This window comes from Muntiacus reevesi, chromosome 2, assembly GCF_963930625.1.
Source record: "Muntiacus reevesi chromosome 2, mMunRee1.1, whole genome shotgun sequence".
NCBI lineage: Eukaryota > Metazoa > Chordata > Mammalia > Artiodactyla > Cervidae > Muntiacus > Muntiacus reevesi.
In genome coordinates this window covers 33,029,627-33,050,182 of record NC_089250.1, presented here as the reverse complement: position 1 = coordinate 33,050,182, position 20,556 = coordinate 33,029,627, and the positions used below count along the sequence as shown (strand labels likewise).

The window sequence follows — 20,556 nt, the reverse complement described above, 5'->3', positions numbered from 1 at the left end:
GAACACATTCTCCAGAAGGAAGTTAAACATCTCTGACCTGTAATTTCAAAAGGAACAATATGCAAACTGAATGACTTTGTCCACCTCTCCTAATCTCCACTGTTCCTCAAAGATCATGAGTAGTGGTCAGGTCAGTGATTTATTTTCAAAGATTTTTTGTATTTTCTGAAAATAATTTCGTACAAGCCAGGAAACCCAAGTGTTTTTGTACCATGATCTCTCTATCCTGAGTTTTTAGTTTCTTTTGGTTCTTGAACTTCATACTTTCTGGAAGAGAAGATCACAGCTAATTTTCATGTTCCTGGTTGCCTGCAGGATTTGAATCCAGACTATGCCACATAGCAGACCAGGGCCCATGTAGCCCAGCTTGACCGCATCCTCCTAGACTCGATTTGAGAGCTTCAATTCTTTAGTTTTTATCTTCCTGACATTTGGACCTTACATTGTCTAGACTCCTGTATTCAATCTGGGTTAGGTGATATTTCTCCTGCTTTTTGTAAATATACTTTTGAAATCAGAGCAACCTGGAAGCTCCTTCTGAGTGACACTTTGCTTTTTTTATTTTCTTAATCTTTTCTTATGTAAAATATGAATAGAGATTAAGGAGTTTTCTGGGCTGGCCCATGTATAAGGCATCTGGGAAGCAGTAAAATAAGATAATCACCTAGTCCCTTATTAACTCTTTTAAAAAAAACTATAGAGACCTCTGCTTCTAGGGAAATGAAATGCATATTTTTCCCTGTTTCTCATGCTAAGTACAGCCAGAACCTCTGGATATTACATGTAAACAAACCCAAGAAGACTCTGGAAGGTGGAGAGAAGACGGGCAGATTTCCTAGGACCCAAGGAACAACCCAGTCAGTAGTGAGTCCCCTGGGGATCAGAACCTCAACACTTGGTAAGAAGAAGGCTCTGCACACCAACTGCTCTAGTCCAGTCACAGGAAGACTGCAGCCTTGTGGCCCATGCCCACCAGTGGGGATCCCAGGCTTTGGCATCGACTGAGCAGGGCACACACACCCCCCCTGCCGTGGTGATGTCAGAGACCAACTCGGGAGATGGGGCTTTGCTCCCCTCTCAGCAGCAGTGACAGTGGACATGCCCTGGAAACCACGTGGAAACCTGGCCTTCCATTCCGCCTCCCCACAGTGGTGATAGGCATCCTGCCCTCTCCTGCTGGGAAGCCTGGTGAGGACTCACGGCTTCCACCCTGCACCACCCGTGATGTCAGTGGAAGCCATGTGGGGCAATGATAAGGCACCCTCGCCCCCTCAGCCAGCGTGGAATCAGAAGAGTCTGGTGGGAGCCTAGATCCCACCCATTTAGCCATAAAGAGCCGGCTCTTTCCCCAGGCAGGAATAGAGGCTGAGGGAGGAGCCCAGACCTGCCTGCAATGGCCCGGAATGTGACCCTGAACACCTTCCCACGGGAGATTTAGGGTCTCTGTGTCCCAGCAGAATAACTGAATGTCCCAAGTGTCATTCACAATTCACTCATTGGAAAATCTTCACTGAAGCAGAAAAGACAGTTAACAAGCATCAACACTCGGGTGGCAGAGATGCTAGAATTATTGACATGGATCGTCATGATAAAAGCGCTTCAGCTCCCAATCATGAGCGTGCTTCAAATGAAAAAATGCAGTCTTCACAGAGAAATAAAAATATAAGGAAGCACCAGATGGAAGATTTAGAACTGAAAAATACAGTGACTGAAATTCAGAGCCTCAGCACACAGACCCCATAGCCGTGCGGGAGGACGCAGAAGGCATCAGCGATGTGGTTGTGGGGACAGAGCCTGCGTCCCGTGTGAACGGCAGCGCCAGGCTGCAGAAGGGAGCCGAGCCTGAGCCACTTCACTGGGTCCCATGTGCCTGTTATCAGAATTCCAGGAGAAGAGGAGGAGCCTGAAAACTTATTCCAAGAAATAATGGCTGAAATTTTTCCAAATGCAGCAAAAAGACAGGAGCCTGCATCCCAAACAGGATAAATCCAAGGAGACCCAGGTCACAGTGTGTCATAAGCAAACTAAAGCCAAAGAAAAGAATCCTGAAAGCAGAGAAGGAAGGTACATATACCTTTAGGGGGAAACAGTTTAAGTGCCAAAAATTTCTCATAGGAAATCATGGAGCCAGCCAGAAACAGGAGACCTCAAATGCTAAAGAAAAGAATTGTCTTGCACGTGGACGTGTCTGCTCCTCATTCCTTTGGAAGCAGGAATACATGCTACATTAAAAAAGGAGTTCTCAGGGCTGCCAGCCTTACAGTAGAAGTTGAGTAGTAGTATATTTCTCCTGCATTAAAAAAAAAAGTCAACCCTTGGATTCTGTATCCAGAGAAGAGATCTTTCAAAGATGAAGAAGAAATCAAATGAAAGGAATCTGGAGAGGGTTTGTCCCCAGCACACCTTCCCTAAACGAATGTCTGAAAGCAGCCTCTGAATAAAAAGGAAATGACAGAAAAGAAATCTTGGGCTATCAGGAAGGAAGAAAGCACAATGACGAGAGTGAACATATGGCCACATGCAATAGAATATCCTTCTTGTCCAGATTTTCTCAATTATGTGTGATGACAAAGTGGAAAACATGAGTAGGGGTAGATAAAATGAATGAAATGGAGTAAATGTCAATACTTTCTAATTTGTATTGTGTATAAGCTCCCTCAAGTTATATTTGACCAAATCTTATGGTAAATTTGATACCCAAGTCACAGGGTATTAAGAATTGCACATTAATTCCTACCTGAACATAATTGTTCATTTGAGCCACAGTTGTTCAGTGTGCATTGTTTAGAGAACATGCTATGAAGATAGTGAAAACTAATTAAAACTCCTCTAAAAAATGAGCCCTCAATTTGAAGATACATTCATTTCATAAACAGACTACATAAAGTGCTAGTTCTGGGCTTAACCTCACCTCGTTAAATAAGGTTTATGTGTGTCACACCATGTTCAAAACAATCTTGCCTGACCAGGTAGAACAAGCCAGTAAAACCATTCCTCCTGTAAACAATGGGAGTTTAAAATTTCATCTGCAAAAAGATGCACAGCTGATCTGCAGCCCGGCCCAGGGATGCAAGGCTGCCCAGACTTTTTGCTGGACTATTGGTTCAGAATCCTCTGTAAATTAATTTAACTTCATGAATATCCAGGTTAGTAATTTTTAATGGTTCATTCAGTTGGTTACAATCAACCGACCTTTAATCATGCATTCCACTGAAGGTTTATGTAATGAGGCCTCAGATCCAGAGCACTTCTACCCTTGAATTGTTTTATGACTCCTCAGGATGGTCCTTGTGGCTGAATTTGAAAAATTATCTGTCACATTGGACCTGGTTGACCAAACCAGCCTGCTCCCGGAGCAGAAACAGAGCGCCTGAGTTACGGCCAGAGGAGCCGGCACCGGGGGCAGATGGTACCCAGCCGGGTCCCCTTAGCTTCTGTGCTGTCAGGAGGCCCGGCTCCACTGCTGCTCAGGGTTCTTTACTCGTTGGTGCGTCCTATTAATCAGCCACTACCCAAAGTACAACAAGCAAAAAGCCAAAGAAGTAAGCTACAGGAGCCACACTGTCTATGCCAGTTGGTTTCCTGAAAGACTAAGAAAAGGGGGAGCAGTGAAGAAAGCAGGCAACGACATTCACCTGGGGCAGAGATGAGCACCTAAAACCGGTAACAGATTTGCAACCAGTGTACAAATTGTCAATCTTAAGTGTACTGGGAAATATTATATGCTATCAAAATGCTAATTATGCCATAAATGTCTTTTAAAATCTTACCTGTGAATGAGGTCTCAAGTTAGGATCAAGTTCTTAGAAGGATTAAAGAGAAACAATATTTTCATTATAAAACTAAATAAACTAAGACATGTTCACATCTAAGAATGAGATTTCTAGATTCATTAAGTCCTGTTGTCTTAAAAGACTTATAAACTTCACTCTTTTTTGGTAGGAAAGCTAGTGTAACTTGGCAGTGTTCCAGCATATCATACTTATCTGTCTGACAAGAGCTCCTTGTGGTTCAGCCAGAAGCTCTCATGCTTGTGTCAGTTAAACGTTTTTAAATATGCACGCTCTTTCAGGACACCTGTTTTATAAACCTTTTATTCTTTTAGCTTTTAAAAATTACATGAAACTAATCCAATGGTATACAGTATCATTTAATGGACTGGCTATCTCTTAATGCCTTAAAATGATCTTGAGAGTGACTTAACCATTTTTCTGACTTGAAAATTTTTAACCTCTATAGAAATGCACATGTTGACAAAAATGCCAAGTCAATGAAAACTTCTTTAAGATAAAAACATACAAAAGTCTGATCTTACAGTTATAGCAATAAAGCTTTTTTGAGTACAAGTTATAATAAAATGGCAGCTTAGACAATAAAGAATCCACCTGCAATGCAGGAGACCTGGCTTTGATCCCTGGGTCAGGAAGATCTCCTGGAGAAGGGAATGGCAACCCACTTCAGTATTCTTGCCTGGAGAATTCCATGAACAGGGGAGCCTGGTGGACTACAGTCCATGGGGTCTCAAAGAATCGGACACGATTAAGCAACTGCTGCTGCTGCTGCTGCTAAGTCGCTTCAGTCGTGTCCGACTCTGTGCAACCCCATAGATAGCAGCCCGCCAGGCTCCCCCATCCCTTAGATTCTCCAGGCAAGAATACTGGAGTGGGTTGCCATTTCCTTCTCCAATGCATTAAAGTGAAAAGTGAAACTGAAGTCACTCAGTCTGTCTGACTCCTTGCAACCCCATGGACTGCAGCCTACCAGGCTCCTCCGTCCATGGGATTTTCCAGGCAAGAGTACTGGAGTGGGTTGCCATTTCCTTCTCCAATTAAGCAACTAACACTATAATAAAATACAATAAATAATCTATGCAAAGAATGCATCCATCACTAAATAACTCAGTATTGAACCAAATTATCCTCATCTCAAGATTTAGCCTCACCTACCCTTTGGAACCTTTTTCAACCAAAGGTGGTGTGTGACGTGGAAAAGCTTACCACGAAACTTCTCGTCTTCTTTGTAGTGCTGTGTCTCCTGAGTGCCACTTTTGCATCTATAAAATGAAAAAACTGGGCCAGATGACCGCAGAGGTCTTTTTTTAGCTCTGCTCATAACGGGATCCAACTCCATTTGCACTAAATGTGCAGCACTAACATTTGAGTGACTCTCAATGCATAAGCATTATGAGGTGGCCCAGGGGGAGGAGTCTGGGCTCTACCTACAGTGGGAACCTCAGCTGTGCCCACTGCCCTCCTGGAAAATCCCAGCCAGTCAGACGTGTGCCTGGACGGAGAGCAGTGTGTACAGCTCCTGTGTCGTCAGCTCTACAACACATGTTCCAAGTATTGATTTCCAGGTTACTTAGGTTCTTGTCTTCCCCTCCCCTTCGGTGTGTCGTGTAATTCATTTGTGATACAGCTAGGTTCCCTTGCTAATTCTCTATTTCATTTTATGTTCTGTCTGCTGGGTGATTTATTTGGGGGAGGGGCAGATTGTCCTGGCTGTAAATGTGCAGGAAGACACTCAGAAAAGCGTCACACACCCCTTCCTGTCCCCGATTTCCCTAATAAAAGTGCTACTTACAGAGGTATGCATAATTTTGAGACTACTTTATGTATATAGTGTATTCTGAAATTGAACAAATCAGTAACTGTGTTGAGGATAAGGAGACCCAGGTTTCTCACTGTCAGCAGGAAGTTAAACACACAAGGGGAAGAAAGAAGGCTGGGATAAACCCTGTGGTGTCTGATTGAAATCAGAGGTATTAGTGTGATCTCATGGTTCTTAATGTCTCTGAAGACAAATAAGAAAGTGCACACACCTGCGTGCAGGTGTCAGTGCACATACGTGTCTCCCAGCTCTGTCTGCTGAGAAGGCAGGGCGGCAGTGACAAACAGCAGCAGTAAGTGTATCCAGTGCCCAGATCTGCAGAATGACTATAGCAAGACTCCTTGCAGAAATGACTGATTCTGGAACCAAGGGAGAGGAAATGTAAGATAAGCCTGGAACATGAGTAAGAAAGTGCTAAAAAAAAATTTATGAAGGCATATCAAGAGACACAAGAGCTAACTTGAAGGAACGCCCCATGGCCAAATCTAGAACAATTTTGGCAGCAAAATAAATGATAGTATTGGATTATAATCTATGAAATGAAATAAATGTCAGTGCATCCATATGGATAGAAATACTTAAATACATGGAGGAGAAGGGAAAGCTCTTCTTTATAGTATAATTCTAGTTGTAAACTAAGAAGTAATCAGGGGAGTGGAAAATCACCATTAGGCAAACACCTTGGTAATTGTGGGCAAGAGCCGTAAATGGTTGCTAAAGTTAGTGGATGCCAGTTACATGAGGAAAAAGATACTTGCATAATCTCAAAGTATTTCCCCACCAGAAAATTATAAAGAAAGGCATAATAACTGGTATAAAGAAACCTGACAGACAGCATCTTAACCAGGTGATGAAGGTTAATGCCACCTTCATCAGGTCATGCTGACACCATGCCTTGGCTATTATAAATAATGCTTCAGTGAACATAGGAGTACAGATATTTCTTGAGATAGTAATTTCTTTTCCTTCAGATACATACTCAGAAGTAGGATTTCTGGATCACATGGTAGTTCTGTTTTTAATTTTCTTGGGGAACCTCCATACTGTTTTTCATAGTGGCGGCACCAGGTTACATTCCAAATAGTGCACCAAGGGTTCCCTTTTCTCCACATCACCAACACCTTGTCTATTTGATGACAGCCTTTCTAACAGGTGTGAAGTGGTATGTCATTATGGTTTTCATTTACATTTCCCTGATGATAAGCGATATTGAACACCTTCTCATGTGTATTTCTTTGCCATTTGTATGTCTTCTTTGGGGGAAAAAAAAAAAACAGTCTATTCAGGGCCTTTGTGTGCGCTCAGTCACTAAGTCCTGCCTGACTCTGCATCCCCATGAACTATAAGCCTTCCAGGCTCTTCTGTTCATGGATTTCCAAGGCAAGAATACTGAAGTGGGTTGCCATCTCCTCCTCCAGGGACTCTTCCCAACCCAGGGATCAAACCCACGTCTCCCACATTGGCAGGTGGATTCTTTACCACTGAGCCACCAAGGAAGCTCATTAAGGTCCTTTGCCCATTTTTAAGTCATTATTTGCTTTTTTACTATCAAGTTTTAGACGTTCCCTGTACATTTTGAATATTAACCCCTTTTCACTTATATGGTTTGCAGATACTTTCTTCTGCACAGGTTGCCTTTCTTTTTGTTAATCATTTCTTTTGCTGTGCAGAAGCTTTTTTAGTTTGATGTATTCCTTTATTTTTTATGTTTTTACTTGTGCTTTGGTGTCATATCTAGAAAATCACTGCCAAGATCAATGTCAGGGAGTTTTTTCCCCTATATTTTCTTCCAGGATTTTTATGGTTTCATGTTTCACATTGATGTCTTTAACCCATTTTGAGTTAATGTTTGATAGTGATATGAGATAGGGCTAGCTTCATTCTTCTACTTGTGACTGTCCACTTTTTCCAACACCTTCGATTGAAGAGACCACCTTTTATCTATTGAGCTTTCTTGGCTCCCTTGTCAAGTATTCGTTGACTTTAGTGTATACATGGGTTTATTTCTGGGCCTTTGATTCTTTTCCATTAGTCTACGTGTTTTCAATGCCAGTATCACATGTTTTTATTACTATAGTTTTATAGTATAGTTTGAAATCAGCAAGTGTGATACCTCCAGCTTTGTTCTTATTACTCAAGATTGTTTGGCTATTCAGGATCTTTCGTAATTTCACATAAATTTTAGGATTTTTTATTTTCTGTTTCTGTAAAAAATGCTATTGGAATTTGGATGGAGATTGCATTGAATCTACAAATAGCTCTGGGTAGTATGGATATTTAACAGTATTAATTCTAGTTCGTGAACACAAGATATCCTTCCACTTATTTGTGTTTTCAATTTCTTTCATCAGTGTTTTACAGCTTTTTAAATGAAATTGTGTTTTTATTTTTTAATTGGAGGAAAATTGCCTCACAGCATTTAGTGCTTTTATTTTTTTGGTTAAATTTATTCATACGTATTTTGTTAGTTTTGATGCTATTGTAAACAAGATTTCATTTATTTCTTTATTTCTATTTCCTATGGTATCACTATATAGAAATGCAACTGATTTTTGGATGTTGATTCTTTTTTTAATCTGTATAGGTATTCTTTTATTTCTTACATTAGTATTTTATAGCTTCAAAATGCAGATCATTAACATATTTTGAGAGACTTAAACCTCTGTCTTTCATTTTTAAAGGGAAAAACTATTGTGAATATTTTGTTTTTAAGTTTCCATTTGTTCCTTCTCATTAATCAGGGTTACATGATTGGGCAATATGATTGATTTTTGTGTGTTGCCCTTGTATCCTGCAGACTTGCTAGTTCTAAAAATTCTTTGGAGATTCTTAAGATTTCTATGTAGACAGTCTTCTCTTCAAATTGGGGTTGTTTTTCTTCCTTTCTAGTCTGTATACCATTTATTTCTTTTTATTAGAAAATGCCAGGAGTGGTAAGAGTGGACATTTTCCCAATCTTAGAGGGAAAGAAAGTATGTGGTCTTTTGCTTTAAAATATAATGTTAACTGTGGATTTATTGTAGATGTTCTTTATGAAACCATTTTCATCTCTAGTTTGTTGAGAGTTTTCATCATGAATAGATGTCAGATTTTTTCAAATGCTTTTTCTCTGTCAGTTGATATGATCATGTGGTTTTGCTTCTTTAGCCTGTTAACACAGTGAAATGCATTAATGGACTTTCCAATATTGAACTAGCTTTAGATTATCTGGAAAGCCCCTCTGAGTCATTGTGTTTTCATATATTGCTGAATATGACTTGGTAATTTTTGGTTGAAGATTTTTGTGCCAATGTTCATGAGAGATTCTGGTCTATAGGTTGGTTTGTTTTTTGTAATATTGTAACATGGTTTTGGTATCAAGGTCATATGGGCCTCATAAAATTAATAGGAAAGTCTTCCTTTCTCTTCTGTTTTCTTAAAAATACCATTTAAGTGCTGTTCAGTAAATGTCTGGTAAAACTTAAAGTGGACTTACATTATGACCTAGAATTTTCTGTTATTTGGGGGGAAAGATTTTAAAATACAAATTAAATTTTTAAAACAATTATAGGAATGTTCAGATTAGCCATTTGATCTTGGATGACTTGCAGTAGTTTCTAGTTTTTGAGGATATAGTCCATTTAAGAGTTTTCAAATTCATGTGTGTTAAGAGATGTTAACCTTACAAGACTGCTTTAAGGAAAATATCTCACAATTACTTAGCACTTACTAAATGTCTGGTACAATACTAAGCATATACTGTAGTGATTTAATCTTCACAACTACCCTAACTACTGTTATTATCCTCCAAATTTATATTTTACAAACTGATTATGAACTGCCTCACAGATTTCATAATGGATATATAAAATTTTTCATTTAAGTGTAATTACAATCTAATTTCTAGCACATTAAAAATGACGTTTTTTTTTTTTTTTTTTTTTTATTAGTTGGAGGCCAATTACTTCACAACATTTCAGTGGGTTTTGTCATACATTGACACGAATCAGCCATTGAGTTACACGTATTCCCCATCCTGATCCCCCCTCCCACCTCCCTCTCCACCCGACTCCTCTGGGTCCTCCCAGTGCACCAGGCCCGAGCACTCGTCTCATGCATCCCACCTGGGCTAGTGATCTGATTCACCATAGATAATATACATGCTGTTCTTTTGAAACATCCCACCCTCACCTTCTCCCACGGAGTTCAAAAGTCTGTTCTGTACTTCTGTGTTTCTTTTTCTGTTTTGCATATAGGGTTATCGTTACCATCTTTCTAAATTCCGTATATATGTGTTAGTATGCTGTAATGTTCTTTATCTTTCTGGCTTACTTCACTCTGTATAATGGGCTCCAGTTTCGTCCATCTCATTAGAACTGATTCAAATGAATTCTTTTTAACGGCTGAGTAATATTCCATGGTGTATATGTACCACAGCTTCCTTATCCATTCATCTGCGGATGGGCATCTAGGCTGCTTCCATGTCCTGGCTATGATAAACAGTGCTGCAATGAACATTGGGGTGCACATGTCTCTTTCAGATCTGGTTTCCTCGGTGTGTATGCCCAGAAGTGGTATTGCTGGGTCATATGGCAGTTCTATTTCCAGTTTTTTAAGAAATCTCCACACTGTTTTCCATAGTTGGTGGCATTTCCACCAACAGTGTAAGAGGGTTCCCTTTTCTCCACACCCGCTCCAGCATTTATGATTTGTAGACTTTTGGATAGCAGCCATCCTGACTGGCGTGTAATGGTATCTCATTGTGGTTTTGATTTGCATTTCTCTAATAATGAGTGATTTTGAGCATCTTTTCATGTGTTTGTTAGCCATCTGTATGTCTTCTTTGGAGAAATGTCTGTTTAGTTCTTTGGCCCATTTTTTGATTGGGTCATTTATTTTTCTGGAATTGAGCTTCAGGAGTTGCTTGTATATTTTTGAGATTAATTCTTTGTCTGTTTCTTCAATGAGAAAACAGAAAGAGAAATTAAGGAAACAATACCATTCACCATTGCAACAAAAAGAATAAAATACTTAGGAGTATATCTACCTAAAGAAACAAAAGACCTGTACATAGAAAACTATAAAACACTGATGAAAGAAATCAAAGAGGACACAAACAGATGGAGAAACATACCGTGTTCATGGATTGGAAGAATCAATATTGTCAAAATGGCTATTCTACCCAAAGCAATCTATAGATTCAATGCAATCCCTCTCAAGCTACCAACGGTATTTTTCACAGAACTAGAACAAATAATTTCACAATTTGTATGGAAATACAGAAAACCACGAATAGCCAAAGTAATCTTGAGAAAGAAGAATGGAACTGGAGGAATCACCCTCCCTGACTTCAGACTCTACTACAAAGCCACAGTCATCAAGACAGTATGGTACTGGCACAAAGACAGAAATATAGATCAATGGAACAGAATAGAAAGCCCAGAGATAAATCCACGAACCCATGGACACCTTATCTTTGACAAAGGAGGCAAGGATATACAATGGAAAAAAGACAACCTCTTTAACAAGTGGTGCTGGGAAAACTGGTCAACCACTTGTAAAAGAATGAAACTAGAACACTTTCTAACACCATACACAAAAATAAACTCAAAATGGATTAAAGATCTAAATGTAAGACCAGAAACTATAAAACTCCTAGAGGAGAACATAGGCAAAACACTCTCTGACATAAATCACAGCAGGATCCTCTATGACCCACCTCCCAGAATATTGGAAATAAAAGCAAAACTAAACAAATGGGACCTAATGAAACTTAAAAGCTTTTGCACTACAAAGGAAACTATAAGTAAGGTGAAAAGACTGCCCTCAGATTGGGAGAAAATAATAGCAAATGAAGAAAAATGACGTTTTTAAACACCATTCATATGTGAAATCCATAGCAATTTAATACTTCCATTAAAAAAAAACATGAATAAACCCTTCTTTAAGAGTCAGAAATGTATATCTTAATGTTTACTTCTTGAACTCATAGCCCTTTTAATATCTTCTGGCTCTGCAGTGATGCCCCCCCCCTTTTTTTTTTTTAATTTTTTTCATTTATTTTTATTAGTTGGAGGCTAATTACTTTACAATATTGTAGTGGTTTTTGTCATACATTGACATGAATCAGCCATGGATTTACATGTATTCCCCATCCCGATCCCCCCTCCCACCTCCCTCTCTACCCGATCCCTCTGGGTCTTCCCAGTGCACCAGGCCCGAGCACTTGTCTCATGCATCCAACCTGGGCTGGTGATCTGTTTCACCATAGATAATATACATGTTTCGATGCTATTCTCTCGAAACATCCCACCCTCGCCTTCTCCCATAGAGTCCAAAAGTCTGTCCTGTACATCTGTGTCTCTTTTTCTGTTTTGCATATAGGGTTATCATTACCATCTTTCTAAATTCCATATATATGTGTTAGTATACTGTAATGGTCTTTATCTTTCTGGCTTACTTCACTCTGTATGATGGGCTCCAGTTTCATCCATCTCATTAGAACTGATTGAAATGAATTCTTTTTAATAGCTGAGTAATATTCCATGGTGTATATGTACCACAGCTTCCTTATCCATTCATCTGCTGATGGGCATCTAGGTTGCTTCCATGTCCTGGCTATTATAAACAGTGCTGCGGTGAACATTGGGGTGCACGTGTCTCTTTCAGATCTGGATTCCTCAGTGTGTATGCCCAGAAGTGGTATTGCTGGGTCATATGGCAGTTCTATTTCCAGTTTTTTAAGAAATCTCCACACTGTACTCCATAGTGGCTGTACTAGTTTGCATTTCCACCAACAGTGTAAGAGGGTTCCCTTTTCTCCACACCCGCTCCAGCATTTATGATTTGTAGACTTTTGGATAGCAGCCATCCTGACTGGCGTGTAATGGTACCTCATTGTGGTTTTGATTTGCATTTCTCTGATAATGAGTGATGTTGAGCATGTTTTCATGTGTTTGTTAGCCATCTGTATGTCTTCTTTGGAGAAATGTCTACCTAAAGAAACAAAAGACCTATACATAGAAAACTATAAAACACTGATGAAAGAAATCAAAGAGGACACAAACAGATGGAGAAACATACCATGTTCTTGGATTGGAAGAATCAATATTGTCAAAATGGCTATACTACCCCCAAAGCAATCTGTAGATTCAATGCAATCTCTATCCAGCTACCAACGGTATTTTTCACAGAACTAGAACAAATAATTTCACAATTTGTATGGAAATACAAAAAACCTCGAATAGCCAAAGTAATCTTGAGAACAAAGAATGGAACTGGAGGAATCAACCTGCCTGACTTCAGACTATACTACAAAGCCACAGTCATCAAGACAGTATGGTACTGGCACAGAGACAGAAATATAGATCAATGGAACAGAATAGAAAGCCCAGAGATAAATCCACACACCTATGGACACCTTATCTTCGACAAAGGAGGCAAGGATATACAATGGAAAAAAGACAACCTCTTTAACAAGTGGTGCTGGGAAAACTGGTCAACCACTTGTAAAAGAATGAAACTAGAACACTTTCTAACACCATACACAAAAATAAACTCAAGATGGATTAAAGATCTAAATGTAAGACCAGAAACTATAAAACTCCTAGAGGAGAACATAGGCAAAACACTCCCCGACATAAATCACAGCAGCATCCTCTATGACCCACCTCCCAGAATATTGGAAATAAAAGCAATAATAAACAAATGGGACCTAATGAAACTTAAAAGCTTTTGTACAACAAAGGAAACTATAAGCAAGGTGAAAAGACAGCCCTCAGATTGGGAGAAAATAAAAGCAAACGAAGAAACAGACAAAGGATTAATCTCAAAAATATACAAGCAACTCCTGCAGCTCAATTCCAGAAAAATAAATGACCCAATCAAAAAATGGGCCAAAGATCTAAACAGTGATCCCCTTTTCATTCCTGATATTAGAAATTTATAGTTTCCCTCATTTTTTGTCAGTCTTTTTTAATGTCTGTCATTGTTTTTGGTCTTTTCAAAGAACCTTTTATTATTCTTTTTTCACTTTTATTGATTTCTGTTCTTAATACTTCTTTCTGAGGTTATTTTTCTCTTCTCCCACTGTTTACCATGATAGCACAGTTTTGATTTGATTCCTTATTTTATAACATAGGCATTTAATAATGTAAATTACCCTTTAAGCACTGTTTTTGGTACATTCCACAAGTTTTTATATTTTCTTTTTCATTTTTCTCTTTGACCCAGGGATTCCTTAGAAGTGTGTTAATTTCCAAAGTGTTTAGAAATTTTTTCCTCTTTTTCCTACATATGTAGTTTATATTCATTATGCTAAGAGAACATATTAGGCTGGCCAACTGTTGTTGTTTTGGCCAACTCAGTACTTTAAATTTTATATATATATTTAAATTTGTTTTGTTGTATGATCCTGGATGTAATCTGTCTTCCTGAATCTTTTATGTGCATTTAAAAAGGACCAGGTTGAATGTTCTATAAATGTCAGTTGGTTCTAGTGGTTGTTAATGCTGACTAGTTCTTTATATCATTGCTGACTTTCTCTCTGCTTGTTCTATCAGTTAATGTGAGGAGGAGTATTGAAGTCTCCAGTTATAATCATAGATCTGCTTTCTGTTCTCTCAGTCTCCTGATTTGAAGCTTTGCTAGTTTCACACATATTTAAGATGGTTATATGTTCTTGGTGAATTGACTTATTATAATGTTTCTCTATATCTCTGGTAATTTTCTTAGCTCTAAAGTCTACTTTAATGTTAAAATAATCACCCTATCTTTCCTTTCATTAATGTTTGCATTGTATCTTTTTCTATCCTTTTACTTTTAACATACCTACATCATTATATTTGAAATGACTTTACATTATAAATGATATTATTTTATGTATTATGATAAATGATATATAAATGATGTTATATTTGTAGAGAGCTATAGATGGAGCTTGGTTTTTAAAATCTCTGTCTCTTAATTGGCTTGTTTAGACCGTTTGTATTTAATGTAACTTTTGGTATTTGGATTTAGGTTTATAATTGTATATTATTTTTTTTTTCATTTTTCTATTTCTTTCCTGTCTTTTTTGGACCATTTGAATATGGTTTAGTATTCCATTTTCACTTATTTATTTCATTTTTGACTGTATCTCTTTGTATTGATTTTTTAAATAGTTGCTCTGTAGATTTGAATGTTACATACTTTTCACAGTCTACTTAGAATCAATATTTTACTACCCCAAGTGAAATATAGAAACCTTGCACCCACATGGATCCCATTGCCCTCCTTACTTTATATTGTAGTTGTAATGTAGTTGTCATTTCTTATATTCTCCTTCATTCCTGACATTTCAAGTTTCCCTCTAACATCATTTCCCCTTCTTTCTGAAGATCTTCCTGTAGCAATTCTTTTAGATAAGGTCTCTTGGCAGTGAACTCTGCTAGCTCTCTTTTATCTACAAATATCTTTATTTTACCTCCAGTTCTGAAGTATGTTTTCACTGAATGTAAAATTTAGGGTTGAGAGACTTTTATTTTCTATTAGCACTTTAAAAACATTCCACTTCCCTAAGGAATCCTTAATTTCTAATGATAAATTTGCTGTCGTTTCAATCATTGTTCCCTCATATTCCATTTTCTCTTACTCTTCTCAAGTTTTTTTTTTGTGGGTTTTTTTTTTTGTTTGTTTTCAGAGTTAGTTTGATGATATGGGCCTAGATTTGGAGGGCTTTACCCTGTTTGAGATTCAGTTAACCTCTTGAACCTATTAATTTGTGTCTTCTGTTAAATTTGGGAAGTTTTTTGACATTTTTTCAAATTGTTTTTTCTATATCATTCTCTTCTCTTTCTGTGATTTCAGTGACATGAAAGATAATTTTCTTGTTATCCTGTCCATCTAAGACTCTCTTAGTCATTTACTCTGCTTTTCAGATTAGGAAATTTTCATTGATCTGTCATCAAGTTCACTAATCTTTCCTCTTTCATCTCTATTGTACTATTGAGCCTATCAAGTGGTTTTTTAAATTTTTGTTATTGTATTCTTCTAAAGTTTTCTTTTGATTCTTTTTTTATAGTTTCTATTTGCTGATGCAAGTTTGCTGAGACTTTCCTTCTACTCTTTTCAAGAGTGTTCACCCTTAACTTCTTGGAGAACCTTTATCAAAGCCATCCTATAATTTCAACATCTGTGTTATCTCAGTGTTGCCACATTTTCCCACAGAAGCTGTGGTTTTCTTGGTTCTTTGCAAGCCAAGTAGTTTTGGATTGTATCCTGGACACTTTTGAGTATTATCTTATGAGATTCTTATTTTTATTTAAATCCTGTGGAGAATTTCTGTACTTCTGGTTTAGCAGGCAATTCAGTGTATCAGGCTGTAAGTTCCAAGTAGCTTTTTGTGGGTTGTGGTCCCACTATAAGTTCGGTTTTCAAGCCTTTGCAGTGCTTCTCAGATCTGTACCATGCAGAGTAATGATCTTATCCCACGCTTCAATTCTCAGAGTCTGTGATCAGATCCACATGAGGGAAACGTGGGATGCACCCAGGAGTCCACAGACAGCTCTGTGCAGTTGCTTCCCCATGCTCCTCCCTCTCAGTGGTCTCCTCAGGACTCTCCTGTTCAGTCTTCTGTCCAAAATCCTGGGACTTTACTACCATACCTCATGCATACTTGCTGCAGCTATGACTGTGAGGGGAGCTGCAGGAAGATGGGGAGACGGAGCTCAGTGGACTCTTGTACCACCCTCTTCAGGCTCTGTTCCTTCAGCTGGAGGAGAAGGTGCCCCTCCCTTGGCTTCAGGTACCCTGGGGCCCCTGCTTTCACCACAATCTCTCCCACCACTGTGGGATGACCTGGGGGCTGGGAGCCAAAATGAAAGATGAAAAAATGCATATTTCTCCCTTTCCTTCTCCCTAAGCCTAAACTGGAGGGCTTTTCTACCACACTTCTTCCATGCTTCAGTGTCCACATCCAGCTTTTGAGCCACCCTGAACCCAGGCTAGGGTGGGAGGAGTCACTTCCAGCTCAGTGGCCCCCTCTTCTTCCCCTGCCTGCTCTGGTTCACCTTCCAGAGTCTTCACACTGCCCCTCCATGCATTCTCCCAAGTGTTGTAGCTGCATCTAGTGGGACATGCAAGTAGCCTATCTTCATCTTCACCAAAGCTGACTTCAGGCATGTTTTTTATTTACCATTGTCTACATTAACAGGTTTTCCTGGAGGTTGTGAATTATATTTACTGGGAGGTTGATGGACAGTTATACCAAAAATAGATTGATACATATGTAGAACCTAATGGATATAAGAAGGAAAGATGGAGCTATCTGGAAACATTCTGAAAAAGTATACAGTAAAACAAACATTTCATCCTTAATCAAAGTTTGAATACTTTACGTTTGACTTCAGGAATTTCTTAGTGTTTGCTTTTTGGACAGCGTTACTGTAATAGGTTTCTCTCCTGTAACAGGGACAGTGGGGTGGGGCTAGCAGAGAGCAGGGTCAGGGAAGACTCACAAACTGGGAGACTTGTGAACTGAGCTTCAAAGATGTCAGATTAGTAGCAATTACTCAGATGAATGGGTAACAGCATTCTAGCAGAGAACACAGCTTTAAGAAAAAGGCAGGTCTAATAAAAATAAATGGAAAAAAAATTAAGAAAGAAAAACAAAAACATAAAATAAAAAATAAAAATAAAATAAAATAAAAGGCCCCAATGAGAATTTTAAAAAAAAAGAAAGAAAAAGGCAGGTCTAAATGTGTTTGGTGTGTGTGTGTCATCGAGACAAGAGCAGAAAAGGAGAATCTGACTCCCTTAGCCACTCACTGTGCCTTCTTAGCTATTGCTACAAAATATCCCCACAGAAACATGTGAAATGGTTAGAAACATCTTGGTATTAATTTCAGAAATACAAGTTTTAGAATTTAGAACATGTGTTAAATCATCAATCCTGTACTTTGAATTATTCTTTCTCGCCATTGATAGTAAGCATCTACATTTCTAATTAAAATCAAGTGCATCTGTCATACTTGTTTTTACTTACTAGGAATTTCATCCTTCAGCAAAATGAACAGGTGCTGTCTACTTTGATCTAAATGTGTGCTATTCGCTGTTGACTTTTTTAAAGTAAACTTTCCATTTTGAGATAATTACAGATTCACAAATAATTCACAGTTGTAGATTTACAAATAATACAGGGAGTCTGTGTGCCTTTTACCCAGTTTCAGATGGTAACATCTTGTAGAACTGTAGTACAATATTGTAACCAGGCTATTAATGCTGATACAGGTGAGATGGAGAGCATCCGGGACCACAGCGCTCCCCACTTGCCTTCAAACAATCCGTCCTCTCCTTTCCCCTCCTGCCCATCCTTAACCTTGGTAACCACTAAGCTATTCTCCATTTTTGTAATTTTGTCATTTCATTAATGTTATATAAGTGGGATAATGCAGTTTGTAATAACCTTTGGATTGGCTTTTTTCACTCTCCATAATCTTTTGGTGACTCACTGAAGTTGTATGTATCAATAGTTTGTTCCTTTTATTGCTGAGTAGCATTTCATGACTTACTTCAGCTATCTTTTGCCATTCTTTGAAAAACTGAAGTCTCTTAGCCTGCAGTTTGTCCTTTAGATACTTGCTTTGGTATTTAGACTAAACGCCAAACCCTCAGGAGCACTGTGGTTTTCCTTCCTAAGTTGCACTTAGATTGGTCAGTCATGATATGTTGACATTATAAAGTCTTATAGGAGAAAAAAAATCTTAGGTACAAGTAGATTCAGTTACTTTATTCCTCTTATATTTCTTAAAACTAGAAGTAAGGTCAGAACACACGAGGGAGAATGTTGCTTGAGAAATATTTAGAACAGCGCCTGTTCCAAGATGCCCTCGTGCTGGTCCCTGGGTGGAGCGGGGAGGGGCTGCTGCGGGCAGTGACCTTTGGCGAGAGGAGGGTACCCACCTGACAGCCCAGCGCAAGCACCATTTCCGTTTCATTAGTTGACATGATTTTAGTCGTTGAACAAAAATTCCGCCCCCAGTAAAGAGGGGATGGTTGGAGGCTTCCAGGTTTCAAACTGTGGTAAATAAGCATGGGACCCGATGCTGACATGTTACATTCTCATGTAAGTAGCCTAGATTTCACTCCAGCCGAAGGAATAATTTAATTGAATTGCAGACAGTGTTTAAGTTAGCTTTAACTGCAAGCAGTAAAATTAATAAGGTCCAAAATGTCATTTTGAACTTTAAAATCAGTGATACCTTGGGCTTTCCTGGTGGTCCAGTGTTTAAGACTCTGGGCTCCCGCTGTAGCGGGCACGGGTTCAGTCCCTGGTCAGGGAAAGTTCCACATGCCATGTGGTACTGAAAAAGAAAAAAGAAACAAAACTCCAAGATAAATAACTAAAAATCAGTGTTACCTTCCACCTTAGCAAGTCATAGCTCTGCCTGCTTCAGTTTTGATGTGAGGAGAAACAGCAAACACACATATGCAATAATAAATATATTACTATCATAATTACCCACTTGGCACACTTTTATTATTTTAGGTTAAGTAGATGCTTTGGAGGAAGAGAAAAAAAATAAACATTGGAGACTTTCAGATGCTTAGCAAATACCAGTGTTTCTCATACAGTATTGTTAACACTTGACCAGGGATTTTTAAATTGTCATTTTGCTGATAGCAAATATAAAATGAGAATTCTTCAGCAGAAGTTAATCTCATCATTATCCACTTCAGACAGTGTTTTTTATGCTGATCTAAAGAGGTTTATGCATATTTTAACTATCACATAATGATTATCTTTAAGTAGTAACGTAAAAGTTAATGAGTATAGAAAATCTGCCAAATAAATCCACCCAGTAATCCAAGACACTTATAGAAATACATGCTTTAATGTGAGCACAGGTTTTACTTGATTAGTGCTTTATTTCTCAATTCAATTATCAAACTTAAGGGAAATCTGAATCAAGATTTTTGATTGACATATTCAATGGGATTTGATTGGAGTGCAGATAACTACACAGTGTTTTAGCATGACTTTGTAAGTCTTCTGATCATAATTACATTATATACTCTGAAAGCAGTTTTTAACTTTTAATCTTTCATATGTGCACAGGTTCTTAATAAACTACTCAATAAATAAAATGTACCTAAATATATAAAGTTTACTTTCTGCTTACCTAAATAATGTGCATATTGACTCTGATCTTATCAGCTCATTACAAATATATAGGTGTCAGAGGTGGATAATGTGTGTTAGTCACTCAGTCATGTCTGACTCTCTGTGACCCCATGGACTATAGCTCTTCAGGCTCCTCTGTCCATGGGATTCTCCAGGCAAGAATACTGGAGTGGGTTGCCATTCCCTTCTCCAGGGGATCTTCCCGACCCAGGGATTGAACCCATGTCTCCCGCATTGCAGGCAGATTCTTTACCATCTGGGCCCCAGAGAAGGTGGATAATAGACATCTAATATGTTTACTGGTACCACTATTATCATTTATTACTGCTTACTAGTAGTTAGAATAATTAAGAGAGTGAAAGAAAAGGTATAGTCCTTAGCTGTTTGCTCTGGACATGCTGCAGGTTGTCAGGAATTCAGTCTATAGTGACATAAGCCAGGGTGGAGGGGAGAGCGGGTTTTAGAGCCATTCAGAACTGCATTCATATTCTGCTTCCACCACCCAGTAGCTGTGTGTCCTTAGGCAGGTTCTTTAACCTCTTCAAGCCTCATGTTTTGGTGGGATTTTTTAATTTATAAAGAGAGAGTTTATGAAGATTAAAGGAAATGAGTTGATAAAGCACCTAGCACAGTGCCCAGCACATAGCAATTTTGCTTCAGGAAAGAGATGGAAAAGGAATCCTACTGCCTGTAGGTAGAGCTCCTCTCCTAAAAAAAATACCATTAATAAAATCCCAGTATGCATATAATTCTAATATATGTAGAAGTCCAGAATAGATATACATTTTCACTCATTTTGCTTCTCT

At 38.5% G+C, this 20,556-nt stretch overlaps 1 protein-coding gene and 1 non-coding gene across 6 annotated transcripts in view; both read left to right on the top strand.

The window, feature by feature from the left end:
* ZEB1 (zinc finger E-box binding homeobox 1) overlaps positions 1–20,556 on the top strand; it is a 199,333-nt gene that overhangs the window by 143,512 nt on the left and 35,265 nt on the right. The gene's annotated exons all lie outside the window — the stretch shown is intronic.
* Positions 2,173–2,298, top strand: LOC136162358 (small nucleolar RNA U109). Its single transcript, XR_010662154.1, has one exon. It is a non-coding gene; the product is annotated as a small nucleolar RNA U109 (small nucleolar RNA).